At 43.0% G+C, this 8,849-nt stretch overlaps 1 protein-coding gene across 1 annotated transcript in view; it reads right to left on the minus strand.

The window, feature by feature from the left end:
- CFAP46 (cilia and flagella associated protein 46) overlaps positions 1 to 2,583 on the minus strand; it is a 418,285-nt gene extending 415,702 nt beyond the window's left edge. Inside the window, exon 1 of the mRNA XM_030202994.1 lies at positions 2,505 to 2,583. The gene's annotated coding sequence lies outside the window, so the exon portion shown is untranslated. The remainder of the gene's footprint in view (positions 1 to 2,504) is intronic.
- Between the last annotated feature and the right edge of the window lie 6,266 nt (positions 2,584 to 8,849).

Below are 8,849 nucleotides of genomic sequence, written 5' to 3' on the forward strand. Positions count from 1 at the left end.
AGTACTCTTCTGTCAACAGACTGAAACCAGGTGAAGGGAAAGCAAAGTTGCTTGCCTTCAGTAATATTTTCTGGAGAAAGCAATTCACCAGTAGCACATGTGGATCAGGGAGGTAAATCTATAACTGGGCGCTCCATTTAGGTACCCTGAGAATGTGCAGTAAGAGCTGTTCTCAGTACTCGTATAAGTGGGTATCAGCGTGCTTCACATTTATGCTTTATACACGGTGCTAGTGCAGGCCCTAAATGTAGCAGGGACATGCATAACTTACTATATTCTATGTTATGTGTGTAAGTGGCAGGCCTGCACATTGCCTTGTCATGTGTACCTCCTCCCCCCACCCCCACATTTACATGATATGCCACTTCTACACCCTCTTAAAGAATATTGCATAGGTACCCTCCTAGCACTTATGTACGAAAGCTAGTATTCTATACAATTACATGTGCAAGAGGTGTGCAAATTTGGGAGCAGAAGTCCAGGGTCAGTCTAAATGTGCCAGCATTTTCCAGTTCTGTGATACATATTTATTTCTTCTTCAAATCAATTTTCAACAGCATTTTCTTAGTTATTACCCAAATGCGAACACAATTATAATGTTAATTAATACGTTTTGGATGTTACTGAATTTTATTATTCTGTCTCACTGTATTTCCAAATTTGGCACAGTATAAGTCATCACAAGGACAAAATATAAGCAAACCAATGGACTGCATTAGGCACTTAAAGCCCATTTAGTTAAACAAATGAGAGATCTGCATGAAAGAAAATATTTATTTTTATTATTTTGACTTATGAAAACCACTTTTCTTTAAATGTGCTCAAAACAGAATAAATCAATTTGTACAACAACAAAATGAGTTGAAGATGTGATGCCATGTGCTCCAATAAAAGGGGAGTTTAATTTTACTTCCAATCTTATAACACCAGGCTTCACAAAGGAAGATTACAACAACAGTTGTAAACAGGATATCCTCACTGAAATTTAGCAATGCATTACTGTATTGAACAGTGCAGAAAAATGAGCACAAAATACAGCCTTTTTATTAGTGCTGTTTCCACCTACTACAATAATTTTTGAAGCTGTTTTAGGGCCGTTTACTAAGCAGTGTTATAGGTGCGTAGAGTCTTTTAACAAGTGTTAACCATGTACGTGTGTTAACTGTGTACATACCTACAATATCCCTATAGGCGCCTACACGGTTTATGTGTGCGTTAATTGTAGGCATGTTAAAAATGCTAATGCACATTGGGCCCAAGTGATATTCAGATTTATATCTACATATGGGATGCTTTCAAATACATGAAAAAGCTGTCAAATAAGTACAAATAAAAACATTGTTTGTCCTCCACCTTTTAAGGCACTGCCTATCCAACTGGAACAGCTTTTGACATTTTACAGATGGACTACACATAGGCAGTCCACTATTTCTAATAATCTTTTACTATTGCTTTCAATAGCATTTGCTATTGTTTTGGGTGTACGTGTGACTCCGCCTACTGCCAGAAGCTATATCTAATGGCTTCAACCCATATAATGGGATAGAAACCTTCGTACCGTCTCCTGTTCTCAATCTAACTTCCTTGGGCCTGATGCACAGCTGCTCTTTCCACACATCAGCACTGGTCTGGTGATGGGGAAGCCTGTATGCATACGAGTGCACATGCACCTGTGTCTATGTCTACTCCTAGGTCAGAAGTGGAGGTTTGAGAGCGTGGAGAAGAGGAAAGAGTACAGATGTCTCTACTCTACTGCTTGCTTTGCTTCTGCTCAATGCTGGAAATTAGGTGCTGGATCCCAGTTTTATTCGCCATGGCGACCTGGCACCTGGGGTTTGTCAAGCCCTGGCATCTTGATTTGTCCTTGCCATTTTCAGGGCACAGACCTTTTTTACTTCTGCCACTAGCCATGTTCAATAGAGAAAAAGCAACCAAGCGGACTGAAAATCAGGCAACTGACAATCCTAAACAAATGGTCAGGGTGGCAGGCTCCTATCACTTAAAAAGTGTTAAACTAAGCCAGCTTTTAGGTAACTTTGTCAGGGGATGTCAACAAAAGATAGAATTTTACAAAAAAAAAAAACTTAACTACAAAATATTTGATAACTTGCAGCTATCACCAGATATTTGTTTCCATGCTTTTGAGCAGTGTATTCGAACTTCACACCACCAATGATCAGAGGGCACCACTGATCGCACATCCCGAAAACGTTAAATCGAAGACATTGTTATTGCAGCAAAATAGTTGGGAAGTTCCGAGGAGGTGAAGGTCTCTGACCTCATCCTGCAGCACAAAATTAAGTGAAGGGTCCCTCTTCCTGACACTATGTACAAAGAAGCAGAGCGTCGCTTTTCAGTGACTCACGGGCTCAAATATGTATATACGTGCTGCACGACAAATGAAAATGCAACACCCTCTCCATCTACTGTGCATTTAACCTTCTCAATGACCTCAGATAGAAACATGCAAACAAAAACAGCAGCAAAAACTTTGGAGCTATTACCTTGCTTTCTTGTACTATAAGGAAACCTATTTCCTCCGATCGGCAGACAGACCTATTTGTGTACAAGCTCAGGTTCTTGTTGCTTGGCAACCTGTGACATCATCATCTTGCTCAGGCTTTCTAATTAGCTGCTAGACTAACCAATCAGAAACCAAAATTACGTTTTCCCAGCTCAAGTAGTGGACAGCAAACTATGAAGCTCGGGAAGTTGTACACTCTGTGAAGCGCACACAGTGCTGAAGAGTATTCTTTGCATTGAGTGTGTTTTTCTGTGAGATGAAATCTGCTCGTGTCGTGTGTGAGGGAGAAGGAGAGAATTGCGTTTTATATATGAGTCTCAAAATCTGTTTTTCTGTATCAATCTCCATTCCCTAGCTCCTCCTCAACACTCCATACCCCCCAATCTGTGACCTAGCTACTCCTCATTTGCAGTTTATTTTTTTCATTTCTACTGCTACTCCTCATCTGCTGTTTTTCTCATTTACTAATCTGGGAAGAGCAGCTGCTGAGCCACAGAAAGATGCTGTTTGATAACCAGGTCCATGATGTTTTATTTATATAAAGGCTTCTGCTGAATGTTTACCGCAAAGAAGATAACAGAAAAGATCTCTGAGCAAATAAATATGTAAGAGGAAAATCAGGTTAACTTATGTGTTTCACAAGACCCAGATATACTGATTTTGTATGCAGGGCTCATCAGAAATAATTTACAGCTGCAGTACCCTTCTGTCAACAGACTGAAACCAGGTGAAGGGAAAGCAAAGCTGCTTGCCTTCAGTAGTTTTGTACTCTGTGAAGCGCACACAGTGCTGAAGAGTATTCTTTACATTGACTGCTTGTGTGTGAGGCAGAAGGAGAGAATTGCGTTTTATGTATGTCTCAAAATCTGCTTTCCTGTAACAGTCTCCATTCCCTAGCTCCTCCTCAACACTCCATCTCCCCACCTCTCCTAATTACCCCCAATCTGTGACCTAGCTACTCCTCATCTGCTCTCCCCCCCCCCCCCCCCCATTTCTACTGCTACTCCTCATCTGCTGTTTTTCTTATTTCTACTAATCTGGGAAGAGCAGCTGGTGTTGGGTCCCATTGATCAATGTTTCCCAAGTTGGTCCTGGTGTACCCCCTTGCCAGTTATGTTTTCAGGATAGTCACAATGAATATGCATGATTTTGATTTGCATACACTGTCTCCATTATATGCAAATCTCTTCATGCAAATTTATTGTGGATATCCTGAAAACCTGACTGGCAAGGGGGTACCTCAGGACCTACTTGAGAAACATTGCAGTAGATCTCAGCAGGGCCATAGCTAGTTATGAGCAGCCAAAGGCACAAGGCAAAAGGGAAACTTGCGGGGTTGCCAGCTAGATACAAACTCACCTGACAGGGTTGATCCAGTCCTGGGCTTACCCTGTTGCACACAGGAACTTGTGGTCCAGTCCCTGCATGCATTGGAGTGAGCCCAGGACTGGATCAACCCTGTCTGGAGAATCTGGATTTAGTTGGCAACCCTTGCTTGTGTGTCAAATTGTGCCTGTGTCCATTGGCTCCCCTTGCTGATGTCACAAAAGTGGGCAGGGCAGGAGTGCAACAGGAACACTTGGGGGTGTCAAACAGGGGGCGTTTGTGGCTTGCAATTAGATCTCAGTGACAAGGAGGGGAGGTACCGGCTGCTGCAGTCATGGGCCCTTGCAAACCACATCATAAAGAGGGAAAGTGCAGGTGGCTGCTTTATTCAACTCCCATGGATCACATCATTATTGATGTGGGCTGGGAGTGTATAAATATTTTTTTCTTTATAAACATAATTTTATGTTTTGTTTAATTTTACAATTTTATCGTAATGACTTTGATGCTATTGTTGGTATAAGACAGAATTTCAAGTCTTTAGAAGTAAATAAGGGCTGGGGACAGAATTTAGGCTGTGTCTGTCTGCTAAATTTGCACATTTAACTTTCCACTCACAGCACAGAGGTTGACAATATTAGCATACCTAAATTAAGTCTACTTTTAGAATGGTCTCCTAAAGTTTTGTTTCTATCCATATATTTGTTGGAGATTGAATATTCAAGTACAAATCATCACACAGAAGATCCCAGTGAAATTACATGAAGCTTTAAGAAAGAGTTGGCTTACTACCTCTCTTCTGTCATCAAAATCTATACCTCTGATCATATTTAATACTCAGAAAGGTCATGTCTCCTAACATTCCCTGCCTTAAGAAACATACATTTTGAAGAAACCAGGAAGGGTACTTTTTCATTGCAGGACCAGGTATGTAGAACCAACTTCCTTTGCAAATTAGGCAAACTACTATCACAAGTATGTTTTAAAAAACTGCAAAGGACATTTATTTGCCTGTGCCTTTGATATTCTTGTGTGATACTCTTGTATAATATAACAGGAAGCTGTAGGATTATTTCTGGACTTGTGATTTGACTAAAGTTCTACTGACTCCATTGATGTTTCTATGTGATGTTTTATTTAGTTTGATGTTTTATATCAGTGTTTCCCAAGTCAGTTCTGGAGTACCTCCTTGCCAGTCAGGTTTTCAGGATATCCACAATGAATATGCATGAAGAGATTTGCATAAAATGGAGGCAGTGCATGCAAATTAATCTCATGCATATTCATTGTGGATATCCTGAAAACCTGACTGGCATGGGTGTACTCCAGGACCGACTTGGGAAATACGGTTTTATATTATGTATCCAGCATTTATATGCTTACAAAATACTTTGTAACCAAAATCTACAGATATGAAAAACTGCAGCTATTAGTCCTCAAGGGCTACAGTCTAGTTGGGTTTTCAGGATTTCCACAATGAATATGCCTGAGTACTATTTGCATACACAGAGGGGCATTTTCAAAAGGGACGTCCAAGTTTTGATGAGGACATCCTTGCAAAACATCCCGATCCAGGGGAGGGAAAACCCGTATTTTCGAAACAAGATGGACGTCCATCTTTCATTTTGAAAATACCATCAGGGACATCCAAATCCTTAAATTTGGTCATCCTTAGAGATGGACGTCCCTAGACATGGATGTTTGATTTTCAAAACCAAAGACGTCCTGTCAAAAACTACCAAATGCAAGCCATTTGTTCTTGGGAGGAGCCAGCATGTGTAGTGCACTGGTCCCCCTGATATGCCAGGACACCAATCAGGCACCCTAGGGGGCACTGCAGTGGACTTTATAAATTGCTCCCAGGTACATAGCTCCCTTACCTTGTGTGTTGAGCCCCCCCAAAACCCACTACTGTAGCCCTTATGGATGAAGGGGGGCACCTAGATGTGGGTACAGTTGGTTTCTGGTGAGTTTTGGAGGGTTCGCTGTTTCCTCCACAAACATAACCTGTTTGTTATGCCCTCCTGTGGGAGGTGGTGGAAATGAAAACGGTAACGGAATTCAAATATGCATGGGATAAGCATAAAGGAATCCTGTGCAGAAGAAATGGATCTTCAGGAGCTTAGTCGAGATTGTGTGGCAGAGCCGGTGGTGGGAGGCGGGGCTGGTGGTTGGGAGGCAGGGATAGTGCTGGGCAGACTTATACAGTCTGTGCCAGAGCCGGTGGTGGGAGAGGGGACTGGTGGTTGGGAGGCAGGGATAATGCTGGGCAGACTTATACAGTCTGTGCCAGAGCCGGTGGTGGGAGGCGGGGCTGGTGGTTGGGAGGCGGGGATAGTGCTGGGCAGACTTATAGGGTCTGTGCCACAGCCGGTGGTTGGGAGGCAGGGCTGGTGGTTGGGAGGCAGGGATAGTACTGGGCAGACTTATACAGTCTGTGCCAGAGCCGGTGGTGGGAGAGGGGACTGGTGGTTGGGAGGCAGGGATAGTGCTTGACAGACTTCTACAGTCTGTGCCAGAGCCGGTGGTGGGAGAGGGGACGGGTGGTTGGGAGGCAGGTATAGTGCTGGGCAGACTTATACGGTCTGTGCCAGAGCCGGTGGCGGGAGGCGGGGCTGGTGGTTGGGAGGCGGGGATAGTGCTGGGCAGACTTATAGGGTCTGTGCCACAGCCGGTGGTTGGGAGGCGGGGCTGGTGGTTGGGAGGCAGGGATAGTGCTGGGCAGACTTATACAGTCTGTGCCCTGAAGAGCACAGGTACAAATCAAAGTAGGGTATACACAAAAAGTAGCACATATGAGTTATCTTGTTGGGCAGACTGGATGGACCGTGCAGGTCTTTTTCTGCCGTCATCTACTATGTTACTATGTTACGTTTGTGGAGGAAACAGCGAGCCCTCCAAAACCCACCAGCAACCCACTGTACCCATATCTAGGTGCCCCCCTTCACTCGTAAGGGCTATGGTAGTGGTGTACAGTTGTGGGTAGTGGGTTTTGGGGGGGGGGGGGGGTTTGAGCTGAGCACACAAGGTAAGGGAGTTATGTACCTGGGAGCAATTTATGAAGTCCACTGCAGTGCCCCCTAGGGTGCCTGGTTGGTGTCCTGGCATGTCAGGGGGACCAGTGCACTACAAATGCTGGCTCCTCCCATGACCAAATGGCTTGCATTTGGTAGTTTCTGACATGGATGTCTTTGGTTTCGAAAATCGCTGAAAATCAGAAACGTCCATGTCTAGGGACATCCATCTCTAAGGACGACCAAATTTAAGGATTTGGACGTCCCTGATGGAATTTTCGAAACGAAAGATGGGCATCCATCTTGTTTCGAAAATACGGGTTTCCCCTCCCCTGGATCAGGACATTTTGCAAGGATATCCAAATCGAAACGTGGACGTCCCTTTCGAAAATGCCCCTCAATGTCACCCAGCTGTGGTACTTTGTACTACTCAGACCTTCTCCCCTCTCCCATGGCATCAAAACAAACCTGGCAGGTTGGAAAGGAAATGCCTTTTAAAACTGGGGGGGGGGGATGATATTTCTAACCTTTCATGTGATTCTTTCAGCTTCTTAATTAACAGCGTCTTTTACAAAGGTGCGGTAGCGTTTTTAGTGCGCACTATTGATTAGCACACACTAAATGCTAAAGATGCCCATAGGAATATATGGATGTCTCTAGCTTTTTGTGCACACTTATTTTTAGCGCATGCTAAAAATGCTAGTGCGCCTTTGTAAAAGACCCACTAAGTTATTTCTGGAGCTCCTCTATATCCATGTCACAGAATGAAATAAGCCAGTGATTCCTAAACCTGTCCTGGGGGCTCCCAGCCAGTCAGGTTTTCAAGGATATCCTCAATGAATATTCATGAGAGAGAGAATTGCATACAGTGGAGACAGTGCATGCAATCTCTCATGAATATTCATTGTGGATAGCCTGAAAACCTAACTGGCTGGGAGCCCCCAGGACTGGTTTGGGAACCACTGAAATAAGCAATAGAAGAAGTATTGAAAAAAATCTCTTGAAATGGCCGTGAGAATAATGGGCTAGATTCTATATATGGTTCCGTGAAGATCGACGTTGAAAAAAATACACCTAGGCATATTGTATAAACTACGCCTAAAGTTAGATGTGGTTTATAGAATACCCCTAGCTCCCATCCATGTAACTAAATTTAGTCGCACGTATTTTCACCAAGTAAAACGGTGTAAATGCCAGTGACTAAAGTGCAGAGCAAGTGTATTCAATATCAGCGTGCATAGATTTTAGAAATGCCCACGGCCCGCTCATTTCACACCCATGGCCACACCCCCTTTTCAGTTCTGCGTCTTAGAATTTATATGCAGAATTTTACAGAATACGTTTAGCAAGTTCTGCGGGTAAATTCTAATTAATGCCAATTAGTGTCAATAATTCCCTCTCACGTGGCAACGATCGGCACTGATTGGCTTGCTAAGATATTTAAGTTGCGCTTGCAAATCAGAATATGACCTGATTTGCGCACTACATAGAATCTGGAGGAATATGGGTAAAATGAAGAGGAAACTTTGAAATCAAAGGGAGAGAGGAAAAATAAAGACAGAAAGGGTAGAAAAATGAAAACAAAACCTAAATAATAAAGAAAAAAAAGGAAAAACATTGAAATATGGTCAAAGATGTTTGGTTGTAAATGCAAGTGAAATAATCCTATGAAGGGAGAGTGTAGGGATGTGCATTTCTTTCATGTCACTTTTAGCTCAAAATGACATTTTTCCTGTATTATCACTAAATGCTAAGAAGCCCATTTTATACCTCTGGGCTTCTTAGTATTTAGCACACACTAATTTTGTTAGAACATGCTAAGCTTTAGTAACAAGCCTCCCTTAGTGTCCCTGTTGCTGAATAATATGCACTGTATATCAGTAGGGTGCACCATTGCACAATAGGACATACTGTTAGAGCAATGAAGTGCACTATTGGCAACATTGCCCTGGTAGAAAACAAATGTTAAAAAAAACTCGTAAAAA

Source organism: Microcaecilia unicolor, chromosome 5 (assembly GCF_901765095.1).
Source record: "Microcaecilia unicolor chromosome 5, aMicUni1.1, whole genome shotgun sequence".
NCBI classification, from domain to species: domain Eukaryota; kingdom Metazoa; phylum Chordata; class Amphibia; order Gymnophiona; family Siphonopidae; genus Microcaecilia; species Microcaecilia unicolor.